The sequence below is a fragment of the Dasypus novemcinctus genome, chromosome 5 (assembly GCF_030445035.2).
Source record: "Dasypus novemcinctus isolate mDasNov1 chromosome 5, mDasNov1.1.hap2, whole genome shotgun sequence".
In the NCBI taxonomy this organism is placed as follows: domain Eukaryota; kingdom Metazoa; phylum Chordata; class Mammalia; order Cingulata; family Dasypodidae; genus Dasypus; species Dasypus novemcinctus.
The window spans coordinates 29,474,617-29,494,445 of record NC_080677.1 but is presented as its reverse complement, the minus strand read 5'-3'; the positions used below and the strand labels follow the sequence as shown (position 1 = coordinate 29,494,445).

Sequence of the window (19,829 nt, the reverse complement as noted above, 5' to 3'; positions counted from 1 at the left end):
TATTTATCTGCTATCTGGGTTGTTGAGAGGATTAAATGAAATTATGTATTAAAAGCAACTAATATAGTGCCAGGCATATATTTGGGATACAAAAATTATATTCTGTTTCTGTTAAATAATAATTAATGGCTATACAAATGAACTTCATGAATCTCCAAGTATCAACACAACAGCAGTTTATTTTCCATACAGTCTAATTGGATGATTGGCTGATGGGTGGCCTTTTAAAGGGTGAGTCAAGGACCCACAGGTCCAAGAACATCTTATGGTTCTGCCAACCCACAGGGCCTTTGCTTCAGCCAATGGATGGAAAATAGAGAAAAGTAGTATGTTTTTATGGGCCAGGCTGGAGGCAGAGAGCATCACTTCTACCTTCATCCCATTGGCTGGAATGCAGTCATGTGGTCTCACCTAACTGCATGTGAAGCTGGGAAATGTAGTCTAGTTGTACAGTGAGGAGTTACTTGAAGCTCTGCCACAGTTCTCCTTAAAGGTACTTCCTATTGTCATTATTTCCTTAGATAAGTGGCAAAACCCTTGCATTTAAATTTTTTATGTTATTATTCTAGTTTCATTCCAGTTCTTCCTAGGGGAAGCAGGCCTGTCTCCTCTCATAAGTTTTACTTAAAAGATGAGATTCTTATATAATGTATTTTCTCTTGTTCTATTAATACTTCAGCCAACCCTTTCATCCCTGCTATAAATTTTTGTCTGAAATTAATGTTGTCACTGAATGAAAAATGATATAAAGTATAGGGAAGCATTCGTGACTCAACTGCTGGAGCGTCCATCTACCATATGGAGGGTCCAGGGTTTGATCCCTAGGGCCTCCTGACCTGTGTGGTGTGGTGAGCTGGCCCACGTGCAGTGCTGCCACGTGCAAGGAGTGCCATGCCACACAGGGGCGGCCCGCAAGGAGAGCCGCCCCAAGTGAAAAAAGCACAGCCTGCCCAGGAGTGACACCACACGCATGGAGAGATGGCGCAGCAAGATGACACAACAGAAAAAGAGACACAGTTTCCCAGTGCCGCTGAATAATGCAAGTGGACACAGAGGAACACACAGCAAATGGACACAGAGAGTAGGCAATAGGGGGGAAGGAGAGAGAAATAAATAAAAAATAAATCTAAAATATAAAGAAAGGAAGGAAAGAGAGAGGGAGGGAGAGAGGAAGGAAATATCAAAAGAAGAATTCCCATCTCTACTTGAGCCAGTCACCCACTCCTGGAGAATTCCAAGCTTGCAGCCTGCCCTATGGAATTTGAACTTGCCCATCCCCACGGTCCCCTTTGCCTGCTTAGTACTAGGACTGTGAGTGAAAAACCAGAGGAAGGCAGTTGACAGTCAAACTATTGACAATGTAACCACTGATGAAGAAGAACTGAGAAAAATGTGAACAGTTAAACATGGGCTACTCTAAAGGTCCAGAATAATTGGACCTCGCATCAAAAAATAACTTCATGGCCGATGGGGTTAACTACCAGGGCAGATGGCCCCTCTTTGGAAATGGTGTTTATGTGTGATGAATCTGGACTCAGATGGGATCTCCCTTCATAAGACTTTCATGCTAATGTGCTGGAGGTGCAGTTAATGTTGGGGTTTAAGATATATTTAGGGGATTTGAATCTCTGGACTGACAATGTGATAGCCAGATCCTGAGCCTCAACAGACTCCAGCACCTACAATCTGATTTATTGGACTTACCACACTCAGCTAAGATGGAGTTGAAGAAGGACAACCACCACACCATGGAGCCTAGAGTGATTACAACTGAAAATGGGAGGATTGCATCCAGCATCCAGGTGGAATCTGACCCTCCTCTTGACATAGAGGTGCAATGGACACAACCAATCCAATGTCCACATAGAAGAGGTGGCATTGGATTGGGAAAAGTGGACATAATGGACAAAGGGTATGGGGAAAGGCAGGAAGAGATGAGAGGTGGAGGCGTCTTCGGGACATGGAGCTGCCCTGGATGGTGCTTCAGAGGTAATCACCGGACATTGTAAATCCTCACAGGGCCCACTTGATGGAATAGAGGAGAGTATGGGCCATGATGTGAACCAATGTATATGAGGTGCAGAGGTGCCCAAAGATGTACTTACCAAATCCAATGGATGTGTCATGATGATGGGAACGAGTGTTGTTGGGGGGAGAGAGGGGGAGTGGGGGGGTGGGGTTGAATGGGACCTCACATATATATTTTTAATGTAATATTATTACAAAGTCAATAAAAAATAAAAAAATTAAAAAAAAAAAAAACTTCAGCACAAAGTAACTCAACAATAAAACCTTATACAAGAGGGAGAAACTGACCTTCAGGGTAGATACATTAAAATAAACACATGGAGAGTTCTGGGAAGATGGCATTGGAGTAGGCAGGCAGGACTCAACTCTCACAAAAACTGCGGGGAAAGGGACCTGCTTTGGGAGTCAGCAGCCCAGGACAGTGCTGCACAGTCCCCAGGAGGATGAGGGACACGGAAGTGAAGAACCCAAAATGTGCGTTACTAAACCCCCACAGAGACCAGGAAGGGCCCACACCCCCCACCCTCAAGACATTAAGCCTGGATAAATCCCCTGGCTCACTACAGCTCGCTTAGAGGGAAACAAACATCTTCCTCCCTGTCAGCTATAGCAGGGGAAGAGAGTGGGTGCATCAGAGGGCAGAGAGTGGTTTATTTCTGGTCAGTTTGGCCAGCAGAACCCACTTTGAATCTCAGCTCAGGCCAGAGCAGAAACACGGGAGAGCAGAGATTAAAAAAAATACCTACATGGAAAAGTTTGCCAGCCTCCTGACTGGCCAGGAAATTTTAAGGGAAACAATTGCTTTTAGTTCTCTCTTTAATCCCAAATTCTGGGAGAAAATCTGCTCCCCATTAGTAAGTCCCAGGCCTAATTTTGATGACTTGAGCTGGGCAATATTCTATTGGTTTTTTTTTTAAAGGAGGTCCCAGGGATTGAGCCTGGGACCGCATACATGGGAAGCAGGTGCTCAACCACTGAGCTACATCCACTTCCTGGGAGTTGGTTTTTGTTTGTTTGTTTGTTTGTTTGTTTGTTTATAGAAGGTACTGGAGATAAAACCCAGGACCTTGTAGATGGGAAACAGGTGCTCAACCACTTGAGCTACAGCTGCTTCTTCCTGGGCAACTTTAAACACTCAGAATAAGTCGAATAAAATATTTAAAAATCAAAGAAGAAGGTGGCGGACTTGGTCCAGTGGTTAGGGCGTCTGTCTACCACATCAGAGACCCACGGTTCAAACCCCGGGCCTCCTTGACCCGTGTGGAGCTGGCCCAGGTTCAGTGCTGATGTGCTCAAGGAGTGCCGTGCCACGCAGGGGTGTCCCCCGTGTAGGGGAGCCCCATGCACAAGGAGTGCACCCCATAAGGAGAGCTGCCCAGCGTGAAAGAAAGTGCAGCCTGCCCAAGAATGGTGCCGCACACACGAAGAAGTGACACAACAAGATGACGCAACAAAAAGAAACACAGATTCCCGTGCTGCTGACAACAGAAGCGGACAAAGAAGATGCAGCAAATAGACACAGAGAACAGACAACCGGGATGGGGGGGGTAGGGGAGAGAAATAAATAAAATAAATAAATCTTTAAAAAAAAAATCAAAGAAGAGCTGTGAAAAAAAAACCCACTAGGCAAGAGAGACAAGTTAACCATCAGAGTAAGTTCACCAAAATACTCAGATGCCTAGATATCAGCAAAAAATTACAAGACATACTAGGAAACAGGAAGAGATAGCCCAGTCAAAGGAACAAACCAAATATCCTGATGCAATACAGGTTTTAAGACAACTAATCAATGATAATCATACAAATCTCTTAAGTCAATTCAAATAATTGAAGGAAAATAAGTCTAAAGAGATAAAGAATATTAAGACACTGGGTGAGCATAAAGAACAATTTGAAAGCCTGCAAAGAAAAGTAACAGAGCTTATGGAAATGAAAGACATAATGGATGAGATTTAAAATGCATTAGAAGGGTAATGGGTGTATCTCAGTGGTTGAGCACCTACTTCACATGTATGAGGTCCCATGTTCAATCCCCAGAACCTCCTAAAAGAAAAAAAAATTAGAAGGACTTCCAGGAAGATGGAGGATTAGAGAGGCAAAGGGATCACTTCTCTCCAAGAAAAAAATACCTTGAGAACAGGCAGAGACTGTCTAGAAGGCTTCCCTGGAGCTCAGGACACTGGGGGAAAGCAAGACACCACCCAGATGAGAGAGGAGTGAAGAAAAGGAATCTCAGCTCATTGAAAAATCCTGTGAATACAGCTACAAAAGCAGCAATGGCACCCTTCCCCTCACCTATGGAGCAAACAGCAGTCTGTGGACTGCAGCAGCTGCAGACTGAGGGGATTACAGAGGTCCTCTTCCCCAAGAAAGGGGAAAGGGAGGGACACAGCCTATAGCAAGTTCAGATTTTGGCCTGTGAACTTGGTCTCCTGCATTTGAGGGGTTGCAGAATTCCAGGCCAGGTGGGGCCACACCATTGTTTGCCCTGAGAGCCAGCAGGAGTAGGGAGAGTGTAAAGATAATTTGCCTTCTAAAACACCTGCCCTGGGCTGGTTGCTGAAGAGGCAGAGGCAGAGAGAGGGAGGTGTGATAGGACAAAGGTGGAGAACAGCCTCTTGAGAAAGTTTGTTTGTGAGGCTTCCTTAGCCCTGAGGACATTGCTTCTGTACCACCTACCCACCTAAGGAGTTACTCTGGATGAATTCCCCCCAACACTTGTGATCTGAGCTGAGAGGTCTATCAAAGAGTGTCATCTGCTGGCGAAACCAGAAAATTTCATGAAAAAAGGAAAAATAATAAAGAGGCAAGCAGATGCCTTTACTGCCACCCTTTCCAAGGCCCTTTGAAACTGGCCCGCACCCCATTACTGGATCCTTAGTCCTGGTTTAAGCAGTTAAACAAGGGCAATCCTAAACATCTAGAACAAGTTGGACCAAGAGTCAAAGATCAGTGGTAGCACACAGCTACATAACAGTAAATCCCTAAGCAAGGGAGAGAAACTGAACATCAAAGTAAAGTCAGCATCAGAACCAGATATCTAGACACCAGCATCCATCTACCACATGGGAATTCCGTTGTTCAAATCCTGGGCCTCTTTGACCCTTGTGGAGCTGGCCCACATGCAGTGATGATGTGTGCAAGGAGTGCCCTGCCACTCAGGGGTGTCCCCCGCATAGGGGAGCCCCACGCGCAAGGAGTGCGCTCCATAAGGAGAGCCACCCAGCGTGAAAGAAAGTGCAGCCTGCCCAGGAATGGCAGACACACACACGGAGAGCTGACACAACAAGATAACACAACAAAAAGGGACACAGATTCCCATGCTGCTGACAACAACAGAAGCGGACAAAGAAACAAGACGTAGTAAATAGACACAGAGAACTGACAACTGGGGGGGGGCGGGGGGGGGGAGAGAAATAAATAAATCTTAAAAAAAAAAAAGGCTTAGCCTATTTTAATATAAAACAATAAAAAAATACAATAGAGGAACAAAACAGCAGATTTGAGATCATGGAAGAAAGAATCAACGACATATTAGAAAGAACAATTGAAATTGAAGAGGAAGAACAGAGAGAGAAAAGAATGGAAAAAATTGAGCAGGGTCTCAGTGAGTTGAATGATAACATGAAGCACACCAACATACACTATATGGGAATTCCAGAAGGAGACAAGAAGGGAAAAGGGCAGAAAGAGTATTTGAGGGAATAGTGGCCAAAAGTTTCCCAACTCTCATGAAAGACCTGAGTCTATGTGTCCAGGAAGCACAGTGTACTCCAATTAGTATAAATCCAAATAGAGTTACACCAAGACACATAATATGCAGAATGCCAAATGCCAAAGATAAAGAGAAAATTCTGAAAGTAGCAAGGGAGAAGCAAAACATCACATACAAGGGCCATCTCATAACACTTAGTGTGGATTTCTCTTCAGAAACCATTGAAGCAAGAAGACAGTGTTATGATATAATTATGGTACTGAAAGAGAAAAAATGCCAGCCAAGAATTCTTTATTTACCCAAACTGTTCTTCAAATATGACAGTAAGCTTAAAATATTCACAGATTAAACACAAACTAAGAAAGTTTGTAAACAAGAATCCAACTCTACAGGAAATATTAAAAGGAGTTCTGCAGCCAGAAAAGAAAAGACAAGACAAGGGAGAGAGGCTTGGAGGAGAGTGTGGAAATGAAGACTGTCAAAAAGGGTAACCAAAAACATAAAAAGATGGACAAAAATAAGATATGACATATGAAACTAAAGTATAAAATGGCTGAAGTAAGTAATCCCTTTACAGTAATAACACTGAATGTTAATGGATTAAACTCCCTAATCAAAAGACATAGTCTGACAGAATGGATAAGCAAATATGAGCCATCCATATGCTGTCTGCAGGGGACTCACCTTTATACCCAAGGATGCAAACAGACTGAAAGGGAAAGGTTGGAAAAAGATATTTCATGCAAACAGTACTCAAAAGTGAGCAGGAATAGCTATACTGGTGTCAGACAAAGCAGACTTTAAATGCAAAAAAGTGATAAGAGATGAAGAAGTCCATTATATATTAATAAAAGGAGAAATCCACCAGGAAGGAATAACAATCATAAATATCTGTGCACCTAGCAGGGTACTCCAAAATGCTGAAAGGAGAAATAGACATCTCTACAATAATAGTTGGAGATATCAACACACCACTCATATCACTAGATAAGAGTAACTAGACAAAAGATCAACAAGGAAACAGAGAACTTGAACAATATGGTAAAAAAGTTGGACCTAATAGACATATACAGAATATTGCACCTCCAAATCATCTGGTTTTACATTCTCCTCAAGTGCTTTCTACAGGGGAGACATGTTGGGCTGCAACATGACGCTCAATAAATTAAAAATGATTGAAATTATACAAAGCACCTTCTCTGATCATAATGGAATGAAACTGGAAATCAATAATAGGTGGGAAAGGGGAAATTTTGCAAATATATGGAGAGTAAACAACATACTCTTAAATGGTAAAGGGGTCAAAGAAGAAATTGCAAGAGAAATTAGTAGATATCTCAAGATGAATGAAAACGAGAACACAACATATTAAAACTTATGGGATATGATGAAGGCAGTGCTGAGAGGGAATTTTATAACCCTAAATGCCCATATTAAACAAGAAGAGCTGAAGTCAAAGAACTAACTGAACAACTGGAGAAACTAGAAAAAGAACAGCAAACCACAATCCCAAGGCAAGTAGAAAGAAAGAAATAACAAAGATTAGAGCAGAAATAAATGAAATTGAGAATAAAAAAAAAACAATAGAGAAAATCAACAAATCCTTAGCAAGACTAACAAGAAAAAAAAAAAGAGAGAGAGAAGATGCAAATAAATAATAACAGGAATGAAAGGGGGGACATTATGATTGACCCCACAGAAATAAAAAGGACCTTAAGAGGATATTATGAAGAAGTATATGCCAACAAATTAATCAAGTGAGATGAAATGTAAAATTTCTAGAAAAGCACAAACAACCTATACTGACTCTACAAGAAATACAAGAACTCAACAAACCAATCACAAGGAAAGAGATGAATCAATCAAAAATTTTCTAACAAGGAAAAATCCAGGACCATATGGCTTCACAGGTGAATTCTACCAAACATTTCAAGAAGAATTAATACCAATCCTATTTGAACTCTTCTCAAAAATTGAAAAGGCAGGGAAATTACCCAACACATTTTATGAAGCCAACATCACCTTAATGCCAAAGCCAGAAAGATACTACAAGAAAAGAAAAATTACAGACCAATCTCCCTAGTAAACATAGATGCAAAAATTCTCAACAAAATGCTTGCAAATCAAACCCAACAGCCTCTAAAAAGAATTATACATCACAATCAGGTGGGTTTTATCCCTGATTGCAAAGGTGGTTCAGCATAAGAAAATCAATTAAAATAATACACCATATTGACGTATCAAAGGGAAAAAAATCACATGATGATCTCAGTTGATACAGAAAAGGCATTTGACAAAATCCAGCATCCTTTTTTTTTTTTTTAGATTTATTTTACTTATTTATTTCTCTCCCCTTCCCCCGCCCCCCCCCCCCCCCCGGTTGTCTGTTCTCTGTGTCTATTTGCTGCGTCTTTGCCCGCTTCTGTTGTTGTCAGTGGCATGGGAATCTGTGTTTCTTTTTGTTGCATCATCTTGCTGTGTCAGCTCTCCGTGTGTGTGGTGCCATTCCTGGGCAGGCTGCACTTTCTTTCACGCTGGGCGGCTCTCCTCACGGGGTGCACTCCTTGAGCGTGGGGCTCCCCTAAGCGGGGACACCCCTGAGTGGCAGGGCACTCCTTGCACGCATCAGCACTGCGCATGGGTCAGCTCCACACAGGTCAAGGAGGCCCAGGGTTTGAACCGCGGACCTCCCATGTGGTAGATGGGCGCCCTAACCGCTGGGCCAAGTCCGCCTCCCAGCCAGCATCCTTTCTTGATAAGAATGCTTCAAAAGATAGGTGTAGAAGGAAAGTTCCTCAACATGTTAAAGGGCATATGTGAATATCCCACAACCAACATCATACTCAATGGGGAGAGGTTGACAGCTTTCCCTCTAAGATCAAGAATAAGACAAGGATGCCCACTGTCACCACTGTTATTCAACATTGTGCTAGAAGTTCTAGCTAGAACAATTAGGCAAGAAAAAGAGATAAAAGCCTCCAAATGGAAAAGAGGAAGTAAAATTCTCACTATTCACAGACGACATGATCATATATTTAGAAAATCCTGAGACATCTACAACAAAGCTACACTAGCTAATAAACAAGTTCAGCAGAGTGGCAGGATACAAGATTAACATGCAAAAATCAGTAGCATTTCTATCCACTAGTAATGAGAAAGCTGAAGAGGAAATCCAGGTAAAAATTCTGTTTAAAATAGCAACAAAAGACTCAAATATCTAAGAATCAATTTAGCCAGCAATGTAAAGGACCTGTATTCAGAAAACTACAAAACACAGCTAAAAGAAATCAAAGAGGATCTAAACAAATGGAAGGATATTTCATGTTCATGGGTTGGAAGACTAATAAACATCATGAAGATGTTGTTTCTACCCAAACTGATTTATTGATTCAATGCAATACCAATCAAAATTCCAACAGCCCTCTTTACAGAAATATAAATGTCAACTACCTAATTTATTCGGAAGGGAAAGAGGTCCCAAGTAGCCAAAATCATTCTTAAAAAGAAGGGTGATGTGAAAGGCCTCATGTTTCCTGACCTTGAAATATATTATAAAGTTACAGTGGTCAAAACAGCATGGTATTGCATAAAGATAGACACATTGGTCAAGGAATTGAATTGAGGGTTCAGAAATAGACTCTCACCTCTGTGGTCAAGTGATTCTCAAAAAGCCTTTTCTGGGATTGAACAGTCTCTTCAATAAATAGTGCTGGTAGAATGGTATATCCATAATTGAAAGAATTAAAGAGGATCCCTATCTCACGCCATGTATAAGAATCAACACAAAATGCATCAAAGACCTAAACATAAAAGCTGGGACCACAAAACTCCTAGAAACATCTATAAGACCTTGTAGTGGGGGAGGGGGGGAGGTCTTAAACCTTACACACAAATCACATGCAACAAAATAAAAATTATATAAATGGGACTCCTCAAAAGCACTTTTGAACTTCAAAGGACTTTGTGAAGAGAATGAAAAGGTCTACTCAGTGGGAGAAAATATTTGGAAATCACACATCTGAGAAGGGTCTAACATCCATGATATGTAAAGAGATCCTACAACTCAAAAAAGACAAATGACCCAATTAAAAATAAGCAAAAGACCTGAATAGACATTTTCCTAAAGAGGAATTACAGATGCCAAAAAACATATGAAAAAATGCTCAGTATCTCTGGCTATTAGGGAAATGCAAATCGAAGCTACAATGAGATATCATTTCACAACTACTAGAATGGCAATTATTAACAAAACAGAAAACTACAAGTGTTTGAGAGGGTGTGGAATGTAGAATGGTACAGCCATTGGGAAAGTCTGTTTGGCAGTTCTTAAGGAAGTTAGATATATATCTACTACATGACCTGGCAATACTCCTACTAGGTATATGCTCAGAAGAACTGAGAGCAGTGACATGAACCGATATCTGCACTAATGTTCATAGTGACATTATTCACAGTTGCCGAAAGATGGAAAATGACCCAGGTGTCCATCAACTGATGGATGGATAAACAAACTGTGGTGTATTCACATGATGAAATATTATTCAGCTCTAAGAAGAGATGAAGTTGTGAAGCATATGACAATGTGGATGAACCTGGAAGGCATTATGTTGAGTGAAGCAAGCCAGACATTAGGTCAAATAATGTATGACTTTGCTGTTATAAATTAAATATAATGAGCAAACTCATGGAGTTAATAGCTAGAATATAAGTCACCAGAGAAAAGAATGTGGTTAGAGAATGGAAAGCTGAGGTTTCATCCATGCAGAATTGGTAAAAAAATTGTTTGGAAATGTTTGGAAATGCATGGAAAAGGTGAAAGTATATCATAGGATTTGTAATTACTAGTGCTAACATATGGGAATGATAGTGGTTTGTTTTTTTGTTGGGATTTTTTGGAGTAATGAAAATGCTCCAGTATTGATCGAAGTGATGAATGCACAACTCAGTGATTATACCAAACGCCATTGATTGTAAAAATTGTATGGTTTATGAAAGAAAAAAAATAAGGAGGGTGGGGTGGGGGGAAAATATACCAAATGTAAGATATGGACTATAGTTAATAATAATACTTTAACGATGCTCTTCATAATTTGTTACAAATGATTCACAAAAATGCAAGGTATTTGTGGTGGGGTGATGTATGAGAGCCCTGAATGATGTTGTGCATGTTTATTTGTTAAGTTCACAATTTTTACTGTGCACATATTGTTTGTGTATATTCATGTATGAATGATATACTTCAATAAATTGTTCTTAAATGAAAAAAATATATTAGAGGCTCATAACAGATTTGAATTACTCAAAAACAGAATTAGTGATTTCTAGGACAGAGCATCTGGACTGGAAAAGAAAGAACAGAAAGAGAAAAGAATGGAAAAAATGGACCACGGTCTCAGAGAATTGAGTGACAATGCAAAATGCACAAACGTACACATTATCAGTGTCCCAGAAGAAGAAGAGAATAGAAAGGGGCAAAAAGAATATTTGAGGAAATAATGACTGAAAACTTCCAAGCCCTTATAAAAGATATAAATATCAATATATTCAAGGACAGTGCAACCCAAACAAAACAAATCTGAATAGAACTACCCCAAGACATCTCTTATTCAGAATGACAAATGTCAGAGATAAAGAGAGGATTCTGAAAGAAGCAAGAGATAAGCAAAGCATCACATACAAGGGAATCTCCATGAGATTAAATGCCGACCTCGCATCAAAACTATGGAGGCAAGAAGAAAGTGGTATAATATATTTAAGCTACTGAAAGAGAAAAACTGTGGGCTAAGAATTCTGTATCTCACAAAAATGTCCTTCAGAAATGAGGGTAAGTTTAAAGTCTTCACAGACAAACAAAAACCGAGAGTGTATGTTACCAAAAGACCAGAATTACAAGCAATACTAAAGGGAGTGCTGCAGCCTGAAAGGAAAAAACAAGGGAGAGAGACTCAGAGAAGAGTGTATAAATGACCATTAGTAGGAAAGGTAAATTAAAGGGAAAAAAGACAGACAATAGTAAGATATGACAAGGGAAAGTCAAAGGATAAAATGGACAAATTAAGTAAAGTCATTATAGTAATAACATTGAATATTAATGGTTTGAACTCCCCAATCAAAAGGCATAGACAGACAGAATGGATAAAAAATATGAACCATCTATATATTGTCTACAAGAGACTTACCTCAGAAGAAAGGACAAAGCCAGGTTGAAAGTGAAAGGTTGGAAAAAGATATTCCATACAAACAGTAACCAAAAAAGAGGTGGAGTAGTGATACTAATATTGGACAAAATAGATTTTAAATGCAAAACTGTTATAAGGGATGAAGAAGGTCATTATATATTAATAAAAGGAACAATTTGCCAAGAAGAAGTAACTTATACTAAATATTTATGCACCTAGCCTGGGTGCCACGAGATACCTGAGGTGCACTCTGGCAAAACTGAAAGGAGAAATAGATAACTCTACAATAATATTTGGAGACTTCAGTATACCACTCTCAGTATTGAATAGAACATCTGGACAGATGATAAATGAAGAAACAGAGAGCTTGAAAAATATGATAAATGAACAAGACCTAATGGACATTTATAGAGCATTACACCTCAAACAGCAGGATATCCATTCTTTTCAAGAGCTCATGGATTCTACTCCAGGATAGACCATAAGTTGGGTCACAAAACAGGTCTCAGTAAATTTAAAAAGGTTGGAATTATACTAAATGCTTTCTCTGATCATAATAGAGTGAAGCTGGAAATAAATAATGGATGGAAAAAATTAAAATTCATAATTTTATGGATATTAAACAACATACTCTTAATAATCAAAGAAGAAATTACAAGAGAAATCAGTATAAATATCTTGAGACAAATGAAAATAAGAATACAACATATCAAAACCTATGGGATATCAAAAAGGCAGTGCTGAGAGGGATTTTATAGCCTCAATGCTTACATCAAAAAGGAAGAAAGAGCTAAAATTGAAATCTGACTGCACACCTGGAGGAATTAGAAAAAGAAGAGCACACTAATTCCAAAGCAAGCCAAAGGAAAGAAATAGTAAAGATTAGAGCAGAAATAAATGAACTGAGTATAACAACAAAAAACAATAGAATCAACAAAACCATAAATTAGTTCTTCGGGAAGATCAACAAAATCAACAAAACCTTAGCTAGACTGACAAAGAAAAAGAGAGAAGATGCAAATAAATAAAATCAGAAATGAGAGCGGGACATTACCATGGACCCCACAGAAATAAGAGCAATCATAAGAGGATACTATGAACAACTGTACGCCACAAAACTAGACAATATAGATGAGATAGACAAATTCCTAGAACACTTGAACAACCTACACTGACCCTAGAATAAATAGAAGACCTCAACAAACTAATAACAAGAGATTGGGAAGCGGATTTGGCCCAAAAGATAGGGCGTTCCGCTACCACGTGGGAGGTCCAAGGTTCAAACCCAGGGCCTCCTGACCTGTGTGGAGAGCTGGCCCATGCGCAGTGCTGATGCACGCAAGGAGTGTCATGCCATGCAGGGGTGTCCACTGCGTAGGGGAGCCCCATGCACAAGGAGTGCACCCTATAAGGAGAGCCGCCCAGCGTGAAAAAAGTGCAACCGGCCCAGAAACAGCACCACACACACGGAGAGCTGACACAACAAGATGAGGCAACAAAATGAGACACAGATTCCAGGTGCTGCTGACAAGAATACAAGCAGACACAGAAGAACACACAGTGAATGGACACAGAGAGCAGACAACTGGGGTGGGGGGGGGGGAGGACAGGAAAGGGGAGAGAAATAAATTAAAAATTAAAAAATTAAAAAACAAACAAACTAGAGATTGAAACAGTCATCAAAAACCTCCCAAAGATGAAAAGCCCTGGACCAGATAGCTTCACAAGTGAATTCTAACAACCATTCAAAAATGATCTAATACTAATCTTGCTCAACCTCTTTCAAAAAATTGAACAGGAAAGAACACTACCAAACTCATTCTATGAAGGCAACATCACCCTAATACCAAAACCAGATAAAGATACTATGAAAATAGAAAATTATAGACCAATATCTCTAATGAATATAGATTCAAAAATCTTCAACATAACACTTGCAAACCGAATCCAAAAGCACAAAAGAATTATACACCATGGTCAAGTGTAATAAACCACATTAATAAATTGAAGAAGAAAAATCACATGCTCCTCCTGATTGATGCAGAAAAGGCATTTGACAAAATACAGCATCCTTCTTGACAACAATACTCCAAAAAGATAGGAATACAAACTTTTTCAATATGGTAAAGTGAATATATGAAAAACCCACACCTAGCATTGTACTCAGTGATGAAAGACTGAAAGCTTTCCTACTGAGATTGGGAACAAGACAGGATGCCCACTGTCATCATTGTTATTCAGTATTGTGCTAAAAGTTCTAGCTGGAGCAATTAGGTTAGATACAGGAATAAAGGGGGGCGGCAGACTTGGCCCAGTGGTTAGGGCGTCCATCTACCACATGGGAGGTCCGCGGTTCAAACCCCGGGCCTCCTTGACCCATGTGGAGCTGGCCCATGTGCAGTGCTGATGCGTGCAAGGAGTGCCCTGCCATGCAGGGGTGTCCCCCGCGTGGGGGAGCCCCACGCACAAGGAGTGTACCCCATAAGGAGAGCCGCCCAGCACGAAAGAAAGTGCAGCCTGCCCGGGAATGGCTCCACACACACGGAGAGTTGACGCAGCAAGATGACGCAACAAAGAGAAACAAAGATTCCCGTGCCACTGACAACAACAGAAGGGGACAAAGAAGATGCAGCAAATAGACACAAAGAACAGACAACCAGCGTGGGGGGTGGGGAGGGGAGAGAAATAAATAAATAAATCTTTAAAAAAAATAAAAAAGGAATAAAGGCACCCAAATAGGAAAGGAAGTAAAGCCTTCACTATTCTCTGATGATATGATCCTATATCTAGAAAATCCTGAAAAATCCATGAAAAGCATCTAGAAGAAATAGAAGAGTTCAGCAGAGTGGTGTGATACAAGATTAATACACAAATATAAACTATTTCTATACACTATTGATAAGCATTCTGAGGAGGAAGTCAGAAAAAAAAATTCCATTTATAATAGTGACTGAAGGAATGAAATATTTAGGAATAAATTTAACCAAGGACATAAAGGACCTGTATTCAGAAAACTACAAAACATTACTAAAACAAACCAAAGACTTAAATAAACGGAAGGACATTCCGTATTCGAGGACTGAAAGACTAAATATCATTGAAGTGTCAATTCTACCCAAACTGATATACAGATTCAACATAATCCCAATAAATATTCCCATAGCCTTTTTTGCAGAAACAGAAAAGCCAATTATCAAATTTGCTTAGGGGAAGTGTATGTGGCTCAAGCAATTGGGCTCCCGTCTACCATGTAGGAGATCCAGGGTTCGATTCCCAGGGCCTCCTGATGAAGGTAAGCTGGCCCGTGTGGCGTGCTGGCCTGAACAGAGAGCTGGTGCACGCAGAGTGCTGGCCCACACAGGAGTGCCGGCCTGCTCAGGAGTGCTGGCCCGTGTGGCAAGCTGGCCCAAGCAGAGAGCTGGTGCAGCAAGATTATGCAACAAAAAGAAACATAGAGGAGAGACGATAAGAGATGCAGCAGACCAGGGAGCACAAGAGATTGAGTACCTCTGTCCTACTCTGGAAGGTCCCAGGATCAGTTCCCAGAGTGCCTAAAGAGAAGACAAGCAGACACAGACAGAAGAACGCCCAGTGAAGGGACACAGAACGCAGACAATGGGGGTAGGAGTGGGGCTATAAATGAATAAATAAATCTTTTTTAAAAATTTGCTTGGAAGGATAAAGGGCCCCTATTAGCCAAAAATGTCATTTAAAAGAATGAAGCTGGAGGACTCTTACTCCCTGACTTTAAAGCATATTACTTAGGTAAAAACAGCATCTTACTGGCCTAAAGATAGAACGATGGAATACTTATTCACTCTTGGTGGGAATGTAGAATGGTACAGCCACCATGGAGGACTGTTTGGCAGTTCCTAAGGAAGTTGAATGCATACTTGCCATGGGACCTGACAATACATTGCTAGGTATTTACCCAGAAAAACTGAGAGCAGTGACACGAACAGACATCTGCACACCAATATTCATATCCAAAAGTTGGAAACAACCCAGGTGTCCATCAAATAATGAATGGATAACAAATTGTGGAGTATACACATGATGGAATATTGTGCCGTAGTAAGAAGAAATGTAGTCATGAAGCATTTAACAACATGAGTGAACCTGGAAGATATTATGTTCAATGAAGCAAGCTAGACACAAAAGGAGAGTACCATATGATTGTGCCATAGAAATGGTGAGATCACATCATAGTGTTTGTAACCAGCAGAGATAGTATATGGGTATGATAGTGGTTGAAAGGGAAAATCTAAGGACATGTATATTACTATAAGGAAAGCTAAAAAATGTAACATGGGACTGTATAACACAGTGAAACTTTATGTGAAATCTGAATATGGATAATATTGCATATATAAGATTTTTTACAAAATAGAAGTAGAAATAAACTAGAGAGACAGAAACAGAATAGCATCTATGTATGGCAGGAAAGTACAGAGAGATTGAAAGATGATGAGTTTTTTGTTTGTTTTTATGTTTATTATTATATTGGAATAATGAAAATATTCTAATAATGGTTGAAGTAATAAATGCACAACTATGTGATTATACCAAACACCATTGATTATACACTTTGGATAGATCATTGCTTTACTAATATATATCAACAAAATAAATTTGTCGGAAAAAACCAGATGCCCAGACATCATCAAAAAATTGCAATCTATACTACAAAACAGGAAGCTACAGCTCAGTCAAAGGAACAAAATAAAACTTCTGAAGAAATACAGAATTTGGAACAATTATTTTTCAAATAAATTAATAAATCTCTTAAATCAATTCAAGGACATTAAGGAAAACATGAATATAGAGCTAAAGGATATTAAGAAGACAATTTGAGAGCATAAAGAAGAATTTGAAAGTTTTAAAAAGCATAACAGAAAGTTTGTAGATGAAAGCACAGTAATGAAGAATGAAAATAACACTAGAGGGGTGAAGTAAATGTAGCTCAAGCAATTTGGCTATTAATTACACTCACAACGTATGTGATTAGAAGGGGAAATTTTAGATCACATATATGTTGCTAGAAGAAAAATTAAAAGATAGAACTGTAGAATACAGTGAACCTTATTAAAATGATAGATTATAGTTAATGTTACAATTATAAAAGTGTTCTTTCATGATTATAACAAATATACCACACTAATGTGTGCTAAGATCAGGTCAGCGATAGGTTGGCTCAAAGGGAAGGCAACGCAGAACTTTATGAAATAAAGGACAGAGAGAAAGACACTAGAGAGGAGATAAAGATGGGACCAGGGGACTCACAGCTTCTGGAACTAAGAGCCTCAATCCTAGTTTCCACCTTGTATTTATTGGAAACTACCAAGCAACTGTTTGCTATCTGAACTGCAACATCATCTGCAATAACAGGGAACAACTGCAACATCTACAATAAGGAACAATTGAATAGATGTAACATTTACAATAAGGAACAGATCATACAAAGTCCAAATACAATTTAAACTTTTTCCCGCAAATGTGAGGTGTTAATAATGGGGGGGGGCATATTGAAAAAAATACACCCCGATGTTAACTATTGAGTACAGTGCAATTATAATAGTCTTTCATCAATTATAACAACGGTATCAAACTAATGAAAAGTGTTAATAATAGGGGGTTTGTATATGGGAATGTATTTTTTGCATGATTTTTCTTAAGTCTATAACTTCTGTAATTTCTAAAATTAAATAAACAATGTACCAAGTGCCTATTATGACAGAAAGAGTTTGTTACCACTAAATTGGGCTTGACTCCAATTTGCTTTGGCACTCAATCAGTAAAACGTTAGCTTTGTCTGCCCTGTTACTGTGTGACTTAGATTGCATAATAAAATAAGACAACATTGACTCTACCAGGAAGAAGGACCCATTATCAATGTTACTATCATTTTATGCTGTGGACTCGTATAAGTTTTATTGTTTGTTTGTTTTTTCAATCTTCCTGTTCTTTTTTAAAGTCTAGGAAAGAGGCAGTGACCTGGTAATTTTCAGACCAAATACTTAGGATCTTATACAATGATCAGCTCTTGTACCTTCTTGGAAATCTGAATAAGCTTTGATGGACTCCTTCCACAAAAAAAGTTGTACTTCTACATATATTTTATCCCATTTTAAACTTTAATACAATGGGGGGGGGGGCGGTTCTTAACCCTGCTGAAAAGAGGCTGGACTGGAGAGCCTAATAAACCAATGTTCCAATCCCAGGTCTACCCTCAATTAGCTCTGTGACTTTGGCAAATTACTAAACATCTCTGAACATCCTCTTCCTTACTGATAAAAATGCGAATACTACTGACCTTAGAGGACTGTTGTGGAAATTAAAATGATTAACCTGTCACATGATAGTCACTGTATAAAAACATAAAGAGAACTAACAGATTAAGTAAAAGTGGACTGTGAAGGAGTTCCTTGAGGCTTCGTGAATAAAGTACCATGTTATATAACTGCCTTTTATCTCTGTGGAGGTAAAAATGCTAACAAGGAATAAAGACAAATGCCATAGAGTTTAAAGATGAATAGGCAGAGGCACAAGCCTTATCCTGTCTGGCTGTCCAAGGGACCGTAGGAACACACACTCATCACTGCCCACCTACATTTGATATTATTTCAGTTTCTGCCTAAATCGTTTTCAGGTCCTTGCATAGATTTTCCTCATTCTTGTACAGTGGGGTTTTCCTATCAAGGCAGGTTTTAAGCCCTTGTGGTGTATCTTGATAGGGACACAAGAGGACAGACCTCACACTGCAGAGAAATACATCTTTATCCACAGATCAGACATCTTACAATTTTAACTACTTGAAACAGAACCATATTAGCAGAATAATACCAAAGAGCCCCCCTAAGTAGCAATTGTCAACTATCAAGCCTCTGGAGAGGAGAGGTGGCATGCCCCTACCCAGGTGGTTTTGTGGAATCGACCCCGGGACAGCCAGGAAAGGAAGAGCTGGCACAAGAGGGCCGGCTAATGACTCGTACCCTTGGAGCCTGGGGCATCAGCCTGCTGAGGCTGGCATCACGAGGAATGTTGAGCCTGAGGCATTCAGAGAAGGTACATTGCTTTCTGTTTGCTCCACTTCGGAAAATGGGAATTATATACAGAATATTTTTAAATTGCATAGAAAATGATAAAACTAACAGTTTAATGCTAAAGAGGTAGGATCCAGTTATATGGAAAAATTACGGAATGACATGTTGCTATTTAGATTTTCTAGCTATATTGAGACAAAGATAGCTAAATTCCATGTTTTATCACCTAATTTTCTCGCGAATCTGGCTACTTCTTTCCGTCCACGACACAACACAGAGTCTGTCTCACAGTGAGCGCTCGGTATTGAATGACTGAATGAACTAATGAACAAATCGACAGTTGAAAGAATGAGAGGATCTATAGTGCTACTGGAGCTTGGCTTTCTAGGTCCTTGGCTACATCCATTGCAAGAAAGAATTCAGAGATGTGCCAGTTTAATGAGGCCAGTAAAAAAGGGTTTATTGAGAAATAATAGAAAAGAAATAGTACTCACCCGAGATGTGAGTGCAGGCGTCCTCCAGTCTCAGAGACGCACCTGGGCTTCGTCGGGTGCCTTCATTAAAGCCGTCTTCCCTCCTCCCCCTTCCCCATGTTGGGGACGGACCCCAGCTGTTTGCCTTTTTGATTTTTTTTTTTAAGATTTATTTTTTTATTTACTTCTCCCCCCGCCCCCAGTTGTCTGCTCTCTGTCCATTCGCTGTGTGTTCTACTGTGTCCGCTTGTATTCTTGTCAGCGGCACCGGGAATCTGTGTTTCCTTTTGTTGCATCATCTTGCTGCATCAGTTGTCCGTGCGTGGTGTGCTAATCCTGGGCAGGCTGTGCTTTTTTAGCGTGGGGCGGCTCTCCTTATGGGGCACACTCC

At 39.8% G+C, this 19,829-nt stretch overlaps 1 protein-coding gene across 2 annotated transcripts in view; it reads left to right on the top strand.

Annotated features, from left to right (window-relative positions):
• WIPF3 (WAS/WASL interacting protein family member 3) overlaps positions 1–19,829 on the top strand; it is a 104,720-nt gene that overhangs the window by 22,767 nt on the left and 62,124 nt on the right. The window lies entirely within an intron of this gene.